The sequence below is a fragment of the Lutra lutra genome, chromosome 3 (genome assembly GCF_902655055.1).
Source record: "Lutra lutra chromosome 3, mLutLut1.2, whole genome shotgun sequence".
NCBI lineage: Eukaryota > Metazoa > Chordata > Mammalia > Carnivora > Mustelidae > Lutra > Lutra lutra.
Genome location: NC_062280.1, coordinates 170,924,213 through 170,938,102, shown reverse-complemented (window position 1 = coordinate 170,938,102; position 13,890 = coordinate 170,924,213). Strand labels below are relative to the sequence as shown.

Genomic DNA, 13,890 nt, shown 5'->3' with positions numbered 1-13,890 from the left:
ATAGTGGGGCATCTGGGTGGCTCATGTGGTTAAGCATCTGCCTTCAGCTCAGGTCATGATCCCAGGGTCCTGGAATCGAGCCACGCATCGGGCTCCCTGCTCAGTGGAGAGTCTGCTTCTCCCTTCCCCTCTCTGCCTGCTGCTTTGCCTACTTGTGCTCCTCTCTGTCAAATAATAAAATCTTTAAAAAAATGATAATAAAAAAAATAGCAAATGTCAAGAGACCCCCATCTCTGCAGATGTTGGTATGATTCCAGAGTATTTTTCCAATTAGGAAGGCACTCCCTTACAGAGTTTACCTAAAATGAACTGAGCAGAGTAAGTTTTAATTTTGTGTTCCCAATTTGACAGAGCACCTCGAGATTGGAAACATGAGCTGATGAAGATAGCATCTCGGGCCAGGCAAGGAGAGGCTGGATGGGGTCCAGGAGACAGACACTCAATAACTTCCTAATGTTTCAGTTCAATCTGTGCGGCTTTTAACAAATGAAAAGACCACCTTGAGAGCACTGGATTAGTTGGCAACTTTCTCTTCCATTGGCTAAGTTTAGAGAGGAATGCTCCATCATAACAACCAAGGCAAGCACAGGAACCGGTATCATAGGAAGATACAAGAAAAACTCAGTTAAGAAGCAATATCTATTTCCATGTGCTTAGCATATAATCCCGGAGGAAATGAAAGATGCTCATAAGGAAACATGACCCAAGGCAGTGATTGTGTAGGGCTACGCTCTTTGTGAAAACTATACCCACACTCCTCAAATGTGACCTGTCCTGATTCAATAGTTTTGGATATTCAAAGATCTTCAGGCAAGATAAGCTTTTATTAACTGGCCCCAAATTAACTAAGCCACATACTGGGTGCTTCAAATTACTCAGATAAGTTGTTTTTTTTTTTTTTTTTAATCATTATATGGCTATTTAACATCCCAGCCTCATGACATGGACTCACCAAAGGCTCTCAATTAGTCTTACTTCAATTTAGGGTGTCATGTGAGTTAAGGCTCATGAAATTTCTATAGGTGTTTGTTATTTACAGTCTACAGGGTGGGGGAAAGGGCGCCTGGGTGGCTCAGTCAGTTAAGCATCTGCTTCCAGCTTAGGCTGTGATCCTGAGGTCCTGGGATAGAGCCCCCAGACAGGCCCCCTGGCTCAGTGAAGAGTCTGGAGTCTGCTTCTCTCTCTGCTGTCCAATCCCCCCCACACCCATGCCATGTTCTCTCTCGCTCTCTAATAAATCTTTAAAAAATAAAAAAGTGGGGGAAGTGATGAAGACCAGAGAAAAGCATGTCAGAGATGGAATACATATCGTCTAAGCAGCAGCAGAAGAAAAAGGAATAGTTAATGAAGTTGCTTTAAAGTTTTCTACTGTTCTTAAATGATACTCAAAACTTTCCAATCTGGGATCCCAACTCTAACAGATATGTTGATTTACAGGTAGAGAAAACAAACCCCCCCCACCCTCCCAAAGAAAAAAATGCTATTAGTTTCCTATAAAGTATAAACAGCCAAACTAAGAGGATTCCCTTTATGTTCTGGTTCACATTCTGAATAAAGAACTCCACAGTAGGACTGTGTCCACATAATCACATGGCATTTCACATTTATCGAAGTAATGTGACATTCAACACTGCCTGAAATCTTTCTAATAGCCCCATGAAATCTGTTAAATGTCCCCACTAACTAGGCAACGGGCTAGAAACAAGTGGCCTGCTTTCCTTCTTTCCTTAACTAAAATGTAACAACGAGCTAATACTTCACACCTGTCAGATTGGCTGGCATCGAAAAAACAAAAAACAACAAGTGTTGGCGAGGACGTGGAGAAAGGGAACTCTTATGCACTATTGGTGGAAATGAAATTGTTGTAGCCTCTGTGGAAAATATCACAGAGATTCCTCAAAAAATTAAAAATAGAAGCACCATACAATCCAGCAATTCCACTTCTACGTTACCCAAAGAAAAAAACACTAATTCAACAAGATACATGGACCCCTATGTTCCCGGCAGCACGATCTGCAATCGGCGGGACATGGAAGCAATCTAAGCGTCCACGGACAGATGAATGGATACAGGAGACGTGGTGTGTATACACACACACACACACACACACAGATACTACTCAGCAATAAAAAAGAATTAAATCTTGTCATCTGAAACAACATGGGGGGACCTGGAGGGTATTACGTTAAGTGAAATAAGACAAAGACAAATACTGCATGATTTCACTTATTATGTGGCATCTAGAAAGCAAAACAAATGAACAAAGAAACAGACTCAAATAGAACAGGCTGCTGGTTGCCAGGAGGAAAAGGGGGGTGGGGTGAAACAGATAAGGGGATTAAAGAGGCACAAATGTTCAGTTATAAAATAAGTCATGGGACCGTGACATGCTCTTAATCAGAGTTAAGGAACACGGAGGCCTAGTGAGCCCGATGTCTAACTACTAAATCAAAATGCCTCCCCCCATAGTCATTCTTCATTCAACAATTATCACTCTATACGGACCACAGGGCAGAAACTGTTCTAGGCCCTAGGTGGGTCAACAGCAGCGAACAAAACAGACTCAAATATCCACCCCCAACACTAATTTTTTTTTTTTTTTTAAGATTCTGTTTATTTATTTGACAGAGATCACAAGTAGGCAGAGAGGCAGGGAGAGAGAGGAGGAAGCAGGCTCCCTGCTGAGCAGAGATCCCCATGCAGGGCTCAATCCCAGGACCCTGGGATCATGACCTGAGCTGAAGGCAGAGGCTTTAACCCACTGAGCCACCCAGGTGCCAACACTAACATTTTAATGAGCACCATCAGGTAATTCTTTCTAGCTTGGCTAGTTGGATGTCGTTTACAACATCAATTTTCAATTGGTTTCTTTGCTCATGTAAGAAATTTAAATGTACTCAAATTAATAAATCATAAAAAAAAAAACATTCAGAACTTAAATCATGTTTGAGAATTTATTAAGCATTGGTAATCCAAAAGGAAACAAGGGCAGGCCCCTATCATCAGATGCTTCTTCATCAAGTTGGAAAGAAGGCATAGATACATTAAAAATTAAGTAAAAAGATGCTCACAAAACAAGATGCTTCCAAATGGAAAGTAACATTGTTAGGACCATTTTCAAAGAGAAAAACCAACCAAGATACTGAATATGTCTAAGACTGTATATTCTAATCAGGGTCCAATGCAGATTAAGAAGTACTGAAAGGTGGTGCCTGGGTGGCTCAGTGGGTTAAGTGTCTGCGTTCAGCTCAGGTCATGATCCCAGGGTCCGGGGATTGCTTCTCGCAACCGGCTTCTTCCTCTGACCCTCCCCTCTCTCATGCTTTCTCTCTCTCACTCACTCAAGTAAATAAAATCTTGGAAAAAAAAAAAAAAGTACTGAAATATTTAACTTTCAATGATGAATTATTTTAACGTTACTTTCTGTACATTATCCAAAAAAGCCATTTCCATTTTCAAATGTATTAGGAAACATATCTGATATTTAAGCCTTTATTATGTCTGCTTTATAAACATCCTTATTTATTGCCTGACAACAACCATAGAAAACAAACATAAAAGTAGAAGAGGGTGAGAAAGCTTAAGTAAGTGGACAGTGTTGACCACTTGATATAGAAGACCTTATAAAGTATGAAATTTGGTATGAAAAGACCAGTCTGGAACAGCAGAAAATAAGTTTTGGGATCTCATTCTTCCAATAAACTTCCAGTTTAATTAATTTTCAATTAAAATATTAATTGACCTAGTCAATTGAGAATTTGGGGGCATCAGATACATATTAGTCATGTGTGTGTGTGTATACACCTTATACGAAAGGTAATCTTTCAGCAATATCTTTAAAAAGCTCTTAAATGCAGGTGCTGTCTTCCAATAAAATTAAATAACGAAACATTCCTTTCTGTGCCTCGTTTTCTCCAGAAAAACAAACTTTCTTCAGAAGGGTAGGATTTTAATAAATGCCCGTTCTCACAATCTCAACAAAACATGAACACTTCCCATACATACTCCCATAATTTGCCAAGTTTTGTTACCTTACCTAGATCCAGGGTCACGAGGCTATCAGAGCGTAGAGGCTATGTGAAGACCCTCCCCGAGAAGGCTGACAGCAAGAAGAGAGACAGGGGCCCTTCCCAAAGTCACAATCCACATGAACTCATTAGCAGCTGCACAATTAGGGACAACCTTGGAAGAAACGCTATCCAAAGTACCCACAGAAACCGAGGCTGACAAGCCCGACCCTCATATGCGTTCCCAGGGAAATTTACTTCTTAAGCAGGGAGACCGCTAACTTGCTCTCTAATTAAGGCACCATCTATTTTGAACGCCCAGTGGAGAAACTCTCCCTACCCCTTGGTTACGAAGTGCGAGAGACCGGAAAAGAAAGACAAAGGGGAGAAAACTATCCTTTCAAAAAAATCTAATCTCTCATCTGTCCTGGTCACAGTGGTGGAAGGTCTTACCGAAGGTCTTTAAATTCCAGGAGGAGGAAGGGGGTGGGGAGCATATAGGCCCTTATCATTTTGCAACAAAATATAGTAAGATAAGCAAAAACTATTTTAAGGTAAACAAGCCTGTGAAGGTAAAACACACTGCAAACTAATGCTTCACAGGACACTGGTAAGCGAGAGATGGACGGTGAGGAAAGAGTGCAAAGACTCCACCTCACCTTAAAATGTTGGAAACCAAAACTAAAAATGTAACAGCAGTAACTGTGACGTTTAATTCAAAAAGAATTAAACAAAAATTTATTTATTTTAGCAACAGCAACCGTTAAGGTGTCTGGTTCCCTTCTAGCCAGTGTGACAAAACAAAGTCACTATCCTGGGGCAACTGATATTCAAATGAAGGGCAACAAACTTGATCTCAAAGAAAATGCTCAATATTTGTTACTTGGAAATGCTGATTAAGAGAGACATGAGGGGCACCTGGGTGGCTCAGTGGGTTAAAGCCTCTGCCTTCGGCTCAGGTCATGATCTCAGGGTCCTGGGATCGAGCCCCGCATGGGGCTCTCTGCTCAGTGGAGAGCCTGCTTCCTCCTCTCTCTCTCTCTCTCTCTGCCTGCCTCTCTGCCTACATGTGATCTCTGTCTGAAAAATAAATAAATAAAATCTTTAAAACAAAAAAAAAAAAAAAGAGAGAGACATGAGATCCAAATAAGTGTTTTATTAGAATTATTTGAAAGTTCTAAAATATGGAATGCTCATATTATCCCAATTAAATATTTATGCTATAATAGGAATAAAGTTAAAACCACAATTTCTGGTATCAGTTAATTAGCTGTCAGGGACGACGGACTCCCTTAATTGGAAGCCAGTAAGAATTGGTATTGAAAACTAAATATTAATTCCTCCCTATTCTCTTACAAAACCACACAAGACTTTTTTGAGGACTCTATACGCTTTCCCCCAGTGGCTTCACCAGTTTGCATTCCCACTAACAGCACACAAGGGTTCCTTTTTCTCCATTTCCTTGCCAACACTTGTTTCTTGTGTTTTTGATTTTAGCCATTCTGATGGGTATGAGGAGTTTTAGGTTTAGTTTGCATTTCCCTGATGTTGAAGGATGCTGAGCACCTTTCCATGTGTCTGCAGGCCAGCCATCTGTCCATCTTCGGCAAAACGTTTATTGGGGTCAGTCCTCTCCCCATTTTAATTGCATTATTTCGTTTCCTTGGTGTTCAGTTGCAAAAGTTCTTTATATTTTGGATATTCACCCCTTACTGGATAGATCATTTGCAAGTATCTGCTCTCATTCAGTAGGCTGCCTTTCTGTTTGGTTGATGGTTTCCTTCACTGTGAGAAAGCTTTTCATTTCAGTGTAGTCCACTTTGGTTTTTGTTTCTCTTGCCTGAGGAGACATATCTAGAAATATGTTTCTATAGCTGATGTCAAAGAGATTACTGCCTTTGTTTTCTTCTAGGAATTTTATGGCTTCAGGTCTCACAGTTAGGTCTTTAATCATTTTGAGTTTATGTCCATGTTGGTTTAAGGAAGTGGCCCAGTTTCGTTCTTTTGCATGTAGCTGTCCAGCTTTCCCTGCAGCATTTGTTGGAGACTGTCTTTCCCCCATTGTATATTTTTGCCTCTTTGTCGTAGATTAATTGACCATAAAGCATGGCTTTATTTCTGGGTTCTCTCTTCTGTTCCATTGATCTACACACCCATTTTTATGCCAGTACCATACTGTTTCAATTCATACAGTTTTGTAGTATATCTTGAATCTAGTATTGTGATAACACAAGCTTTGTTCCTCTTTTTCAAGACTGCTTTGGCTATTCAGGGCCCTCTGCGGTTCCACACAAATTTCAGAATTATTTGTTCTAGTTCTGTGAAAAATACTATTAGTATTTTGATGGGAGACTGCAGTACATCTGCAGATTGCCTTGGGTGATATGGACAGTTTAATTAAAAACATTGGTTCTGTATCCATGAGCATGGACCATCTTTCCACTTCTTTGTCTCATCCTCAGTTTCTTTCATCAATGTTCTATAGTTTTCGGGTATACAGATCTTTCACTTCCTTGGTTAAGTGTAGTCCTAGGTATTTTATTATTTTTGGGGCCAATTAAAACTGGGATTGTTTTCTTCTCTTTCTGCTACTTCATTATTAGTGTATAGAAATGCAAAAGATTTCTGCATATTAATTTTGTGTCCTCCGACTTTACTGAATTTATCAGTTCTAGTAGTTTTTGGTAGAGTCTTCAGGGTTTTCTATATATACTATCATGTCATCTGGAAATAGTGAAAGTTTTGCTTCTTCCTTACAAATTTGGATGCCTTTTATTTCTTTTTCTTATCTGACTGCTATAGCTAGGACTTTAAAAATAGAATTACCTGATGATCCAATAATTCTAGTAAATACTGGGTATTTACCCAAAGAATATGAAACCACTAATTTGAAAACATATACACACTCCTATGTTTAATGCAGCATTATTTACTAAAGTCAACATATGAAGCAACCCAAGTGTCCACTGATAGATGAAGGGATAAAGAAGATATGGTATATATACAATGTAATATTACTCAACCATAAAAAGAATGAAATGTTACCATTTGCAACAACATGGATAGAGCTAGAGAGTCTTATAAGTGAAGAAACTCAGAGAAAGACACATACCAAATGCTTTCACTCACATAGAATTTAAGAAACAAAACAAATGAATACAGAAAAAAGAGACCATGAAACAGGCTCTTAAATACAGAGAACTGGTGATGATCAGAAGGGTGGGGGGATGTGCAAAGCAGAAAAAGGGAATTACGAATACACATATCTTGATGAATCCTGAGAAAAGTACAGAATTGCTGAATCACTATATTGTATACCTGAAACTGTCAGTTATACTTAAACAAACAGTACAATTAAACGTAAAAACACACTAGAATGACAGCTAAACTCCAAGTCTTCTAAACCTGCAAATGAGACGGAACAGGAGAGGAGTCACTATCAGTCTGAGAAGGTCACTTCGTTTCGAAATGGAAAATGGATAAACATTAGGTAACAGACTTGGGTTCTGACATTCACTGCTCTAGGGGCCCACAGTGGGGACAAGCCAACAAGAGCCTGGAATGTTCTGGAATTGGATGTACAGCCTACCACTGAGGGCAGAGAGCTTTTTAGTGAGGCAAAAACAAGAGGACTGTTTAGGAAAATACTGGGACCCTCAGCTCCCTCCCCTCTCCAAACAGCTGTTCCTCTCTCGCTTTTATTGCTTAAATAAGCCAAAATGTAAAGCTACTACATTTAAAATACCTTACACAGATGAGGGTCCCTTACAATCACGGGAGGATTAAGTGAAGGTCTGGGTACAAGAAGGCGGACTCAATGAGGGCATGGACTTGTCATCTGTTTGGCCACTGCTGCGTCCCCATTCCCTATAAAGTGTCTAGCACACAGCGTGTACTTAATAGACATGCAGCAGAGGAGTTCAAAGAGGAGTTGTTGTTGTTTTTTTAAAAGGTTTTATTTATTTATTTGAGAAAGAGAGAATGAGAGAAAGAGCATTAGAGGGGAGAGGGTCAGAGGGAGAAGTAGACTCCCTGCTGGGTAGGGAGCCCGATGCACGACTCAGTCCCAGGACTCCGGGATCATGACCTGAGCTGGAGGCAGTTGCTTAACCAATTGAGCCACCCTGGTGTCCCTCAAAGAGGAGTTTTTAAAACCTCCAAGAAAAGAGAACATCAGTAGCATGGATAGGAAACAGGACAGAATATAAAAATCTGAACATCAATCCAGGAGATTCAATATCTGACTAAAAGGAGTATCTAGAATGAAAAAAAGGACTAAACTGGAGGACAGGAGGGATTTACAGAGAAAGAAATCAGGACATTTTACAGAACTCAAGCTTTCTGCTTAAAATGCCCACCAGCACAAAAAAAATGAAAAAGTCATGTACTAGAAATTAAAAGATTGAGATTCTATCTAAAAGGTATTTTATTCTTGAATAAATCCTTTTAAAAAATCTATTAATCAATGTATTGATTTATTTTGAGAGAGAAAGAGATAGCAAGAGAGCACAAGTAAAGAGAAGAGAGAGAGGCAGGCTCTACACGAACAGGGAGCCTCAGATGCAGGGCTCAATCCCAGAACCCCAGGATCATGACCTAACCTGAAAGCAGATCCTTAACCAAATGAGCCACCCAGGAGCTCCTAAAAGTTATTTTAAAGAAAGCTCACAGGAATCAAAAATGAGAATGGTACAGGACCTTCCACAGCAATCCCAAAGCTGAAATATAATGAAATAACATCTTCTACACTCTGTTGGACATGGTTTCCAACCTAGAATTCTACACCCAGCTCAAAGAACAATCAAGACTGAAGATATAATGAAGACATTTTCAGACACAGGAGGTTCTCAAATTTTCCCTCCCCCATTTCCTCTTTCCTCTCCTGCTCCCCTGAAAAGGCAACAGGATTATGAATTCTACACAGAGAGGAAACATAAGGAAAAGGGAGACCTGGCATCTGGGACACGGGCAGGGCTACACTAAGGAGTGGACAGAATTCCCAGGATGAGGGCAGGGGGAAGTCCTCCCAGGACAGCTCGGGGGTGGGGTTGGGGGATCCTGTAGAGAAGCAGTTCAGAGCTCCGCAGGGGATCAGAGGGAGACACCAGCAGGAACAGTTTAAAAAAAAAAAAAAGGAAATAAAACCATTAACACCCTTGGTGGATTTGTATGCCTCACTGTACCAGTGGTCAGTTCATTTGGAGAGTCTGGGGGTAAATTAATGACAAAAACCAAACACAGTAAGTAATTAACTTTTAATTAACGATTAACTCTAGGAAAAATAAAAGGTTAGACCAAAAAAGAGAAACATAACAATAAAAATACAGCATGGCTGAGATATGATTATTTGTATTGTGATCAATATTAATGTATCCCCAAATTGGTAGAAAGCTACATGGGAAGGAAGATGTGCAGAGAGAAAGTATAAGGGGAAAAGAGTGTTTGAAGAATTAAACCTTCAACATCCAAAGTAATGAACTGACAACTCAAGCCACAGCCACATGGGCATGGGAATCATGAGATAAATAGCAAAACCACAGCAAATCGCTCTTGTTAAGTAAGCACATCTGGGTAATCACACGGGCATGAGAGCCGGGGTAGGAATCTGCTATTTCGTTACAATAACCGTAAGATTAATACTTCTAAACTATAGACAAACTACCCTATAAAATAGAAGTTAAATTTCAAAAAAAAAATTTCATCCAAAGAACAACCTATTGTAGACAGTGACTTCTTATCTCATGAATGGATTACTGATTTTCAGAACAAAAGCATTTAGTCTCACAGCAAGAGAGGATTTAGATGTAGATACAAATTTTGGAAAACACTAAGGTAGGTTTTGAAAAGCTAGTTCTCTGCTTAAACTCTTACATGAAATTGAAATACATTACATTATGAATAAAACTACAGCACATTAATGCACATCCTCATGACCTCACCATTCTGCTTCAGCCCCTCATCAATGAAGGGAAAATTAACTAATCAGGTACTTAGTCTCAAATCTCAAAAAGCAGCCACCAATAAGAATTAACTACATTAAATTGAACAAAGCCTCTATTTTTATTTTTTATTTTTTTTTTTGATGTTTCTAGAAGCTATCTTTATTTGAACACAGGACAGTGCCTAGCACAGAGTAGGCACTCAGATAAATATTTAATAAACTAAGGAATTACACACATGTTCAGTTTCAACCTATTAGACAACTGTTAGTAATCTCTTCAGGAGACTAGATTGTTGATAGCTATTTGCACACTTGTCTACACCTGTAAATATTTATGGTTGGTTGCTCATTTAATTCAGTGAGTCTTTTTAACACTTCTTGTTGAGACATATGTCACACAAGATAAAATCCACCATTCTCAAATGTACTCTTGAATGTTATTTTAGTACAGTCATTGTGCTGTGCAATCATTACTACTAACGAAATCTAGAACATTTTCATCACACTCCCTGAAAACCATAGCAGTTAGGCCAAATGCCTCCCTTCCTCTAGCACCTGGCAACTATCATCAGTCTATGTAGACATTTCACATCAATGGGATAATATACTATGTTGCCTTTTGTGCCTGATTCCTTTTATTTAGCATGTTTTCAACATTCATATTGTGACATTTAACAGTGTTTTGCATCTTTTTATTACCGAATAATAGTCCATCATAAGAGCATTCATCAACAGGTAGATATTCATCAACTGGTAGATTGTTTATTTTTTCTACCTTTTGACATTATTATGGGTATACTGCTATGAAAACTCATGCACATGTCTGTATTTGAACCTGTTCTCAGTTCTCTCAGACATGCGTGTAGGACTGGAATTGCTGGTTTGCATGTTCAAACTGTGTTTAACTTTTGAGGAAGTCTCAAGCTGTTTGCCATAGTTATTGTACCATGTGGCATTCTCACTCACAATGTGGGAGGGTTCCAGTTACTCCACACCTTCACCAATCATTGCTATGTTTCTTAGATTATAACCATCCCAGTAGATCTGAGGTGGTTTGTCACTGTCATTTTAATTTGCATTCTTTAACTAATTTGCAATGACTAATGATGTTGAGTACCTTTTCATATACTTGTGGCCATTTGTATTTCTTCCTTGGAGATTTGTTTATTTATCTGAGAGAGAGAGAAGGAAGGAGGTTGCATGAGCAAAGGGAAGGGCAGATGGAAAGAACCTCAAGCAGATTCCCCGCTGAGTGCAGAGGGAGACATAGGGCTTGGTCTCATAAATCTGAGATCATGATCCGAGCCGACATCAGCAGCTAGACACAAGCAAATGAAACACCTAGGTGCCCCTGTATCATCTTTGGAGAAAAGTCTATCCAAATACTTTGCCCAGGTTTTAATTGGGTTATCTCTTTCTTGCTGAGTTCTGAGGGTTCTTTGTATATTCTGGATACTAAATCCTTATCAAATACATTTTTTCAAATATTTTCTCCCATTTGTTGCCTTCCACTTTCTTAGTGTTGTTTGATGCATAAAAGTGTTTGTTTGTTTTTTAATTCTGATAAAAACTCATTTATCTAGGTGTGCTTGGGCAGCTCAGTCAGTTGAACATCTGACTCTTGCTTTTAGCTCAGGTAATGATCCCCAGGTCACGAGATCCAGTCCCGCACCCGGCTCTGCATTCAGCAGGGAGTCCGCTTCTCCTCTCCCTCTGCCCTCCCACCCCATTCACTTTATCTCAAACAATAATCTTTTTAAAAACTTCATTTACCTAGTTTTCTTTTGTTGCTTGTGCTTTTGGTGTCATCTCTAAGAAACCACTGCCTAATCCAAAGACACAGATTTTCACCTATGTTTTCTTCCAAGGGTTTTATATTTTTCTTTCTTCCCTTCAGGTCTTTGATCCAATTTGAGTTAGTTTCTGCATATAGTATGAAGTGAGATAGGGGTCCAGATTTATTATTTTATAGGTGTAGATCCAGTTTCCCTAGCAAGTGTTATAATTTTAATGTTTAATCACTATAGTCTCTTGTTATGGGATGAATGGCTTCAGAAAATTCTTCTGTGGTAGCTATTTTGTCTGCTAGGCGCATTTCCCTTTTTTCTTTTCTCTCTGATAGACTCTGTCCCTCTTTCCCAATCTGTCACCCAGGAGACTCTGTTGGGCTCCTATGGTTGGGATTCTAAGAGGAGAACCTGATACAAGTTAAAGGTAGAGAAAAACTCAAATCCTGCTTGTAATCGCTTCTTCTATTCATCTTGTCTTGTCAACAATATTCAAAACTCAAAATCTCCTTGGGAATATGGACTTACGCAAGAGCATGCTGCAGGTACAATCCTGTGAGAATCATGGATATGCTAGAAATTTACTTGTTGAGAGAGTTCAGGTGAGGATTCTCAATTCGGTATTAGAACGGGGAAGCCGGCTGCAGAGACAGAGCCGAGGAGTGACTCTCAGCTCGGGGTTGCCTTGAACCGGTCGCAGGCTCGGTCAGCTCAGCTCGGAGCACGGCCGGAGGCCAGGGTGTCGGGAGTCACTGGGCGCTGTTCTCTGAGGGCGCACTGAGGAGTGGGGCCCCGGGCTCTCGGCTCCTCCGGGCCGGAGACCGGGAGGCCGCCATCTTCATTCCCGTCCTCCGGAACTCTCCAAAGCCTCTATTTTTTAAATCAACTTTGTATATAACTCTTCCTTGTGTGCAAATGAAGCAGAGGTCACAAACTGTGGCCTGGGAGGCCCCAACCCAACCTCCCCCCAGCTCTGTAACACCTACCAGCTAAAAATGGTTTTTATGGGTTTGTTCTTTTTTTAATGGTTAAAAATAGTTTGTGACACATGGAAAAAAAAAACATGAGAACTCAAATCTCAGTATCCACAGATAAAGGTTTATTGGAACACAGCCTTATTTACTAATGTTTGCCTCTATGGCTGCTTTTTACTGATGGTAGAGAAAGTGTGGCCTGCAAAGCCTAAAATACTTGCTATCAGGTCCCTTTCAGAAAAAATTTGTTGACCGCTGAACTAAAGGATTCTAGTTCTGAATTTCATTTGAATTTTATATATTCAAATAAAATTGAGCAAATTCATATATGAAAATGTCCATATAGGGCGCCTGGGTGGCTCAGTGGTTTAAGCCGCTGCCTTCGGCTCAGGTCATGATCTCAGGGTCCTGGGATCGAGTCCCGCATCGGGCTCTCTGCTCAGCAGGGAGCCTGCTTCTCTCTCTCTCTCTCTCTCTCTCTCTGCCTGCCTCTCCATCTACTTGTGATCTCTGTCAAATAAATAAATCTTTAAAAAAAAAAAAAAAAAAATGTCCATATAAACAGTCCTTGAATCAAGAGATGTTAGAAACAGTCTACACAGCCCTTAAAGTCCAGAGGGATTTAATGGTTCGCTCAGGGTCAGCCGGGTAAACGGGAACAGAGTGAAGGTTGGAGTTTGCTGCCTCACAGGGCTGCTCTCTTAGATAAGCGTGCGTCTCCAACATTTTTGCACTAATGCTACTCTTTTGTTCCTACCCCACCCTTCAACTTCTTACTAAATCCCTCACTTTGCTTTAGTTAAAATGTTAATAAAATGTGCCTTTTAATTTGACGCTTTCCAAATATTTAAAATAAATTTCTGCTGATATTTACTTATGACTGTGCCAAAAAAGCAGCAGAGACCACTAACGAAGGACAGTCTTTAGGGTCGGGGAGACCCAGCTTCCAGTTATGTCCCTGGGGTATCACTCTGGTCCCAATAATCTTCTGACCTTCTCTCAGCTTCACCTGTCCCTTCCCTAAAAGTGAGTGTGTCCCTGGCTCACAGGCGTGTGGCTGACTGAATAAGAGGAGGACGGCAAGAAATGAATGTACTGGCGGCCGCAGAATCCAGAGTTCAAGAAGTGTTACCTATTATACTCTGTCTCGCGTCCAGATTTTGATACCCATCATTACCCCT

At 40.1% G+C, this 13,890-nt stretch overlaps 1 protein-coding gene across 2 annotated transcripts in view; it reads right to left on the bottom strand.

Annotated features, from left to right (window-relative positions):
* SLAIN1 (SLAIN motif family member 1) overlaps positions 1-13,890 on the bottom strand; it is a 64,218-nt gene that overhangs the window by 34,539 nt on the left and 15,789 nt on the right. The gene's annotated exons all lie outside the window — the stretch shown is intronic.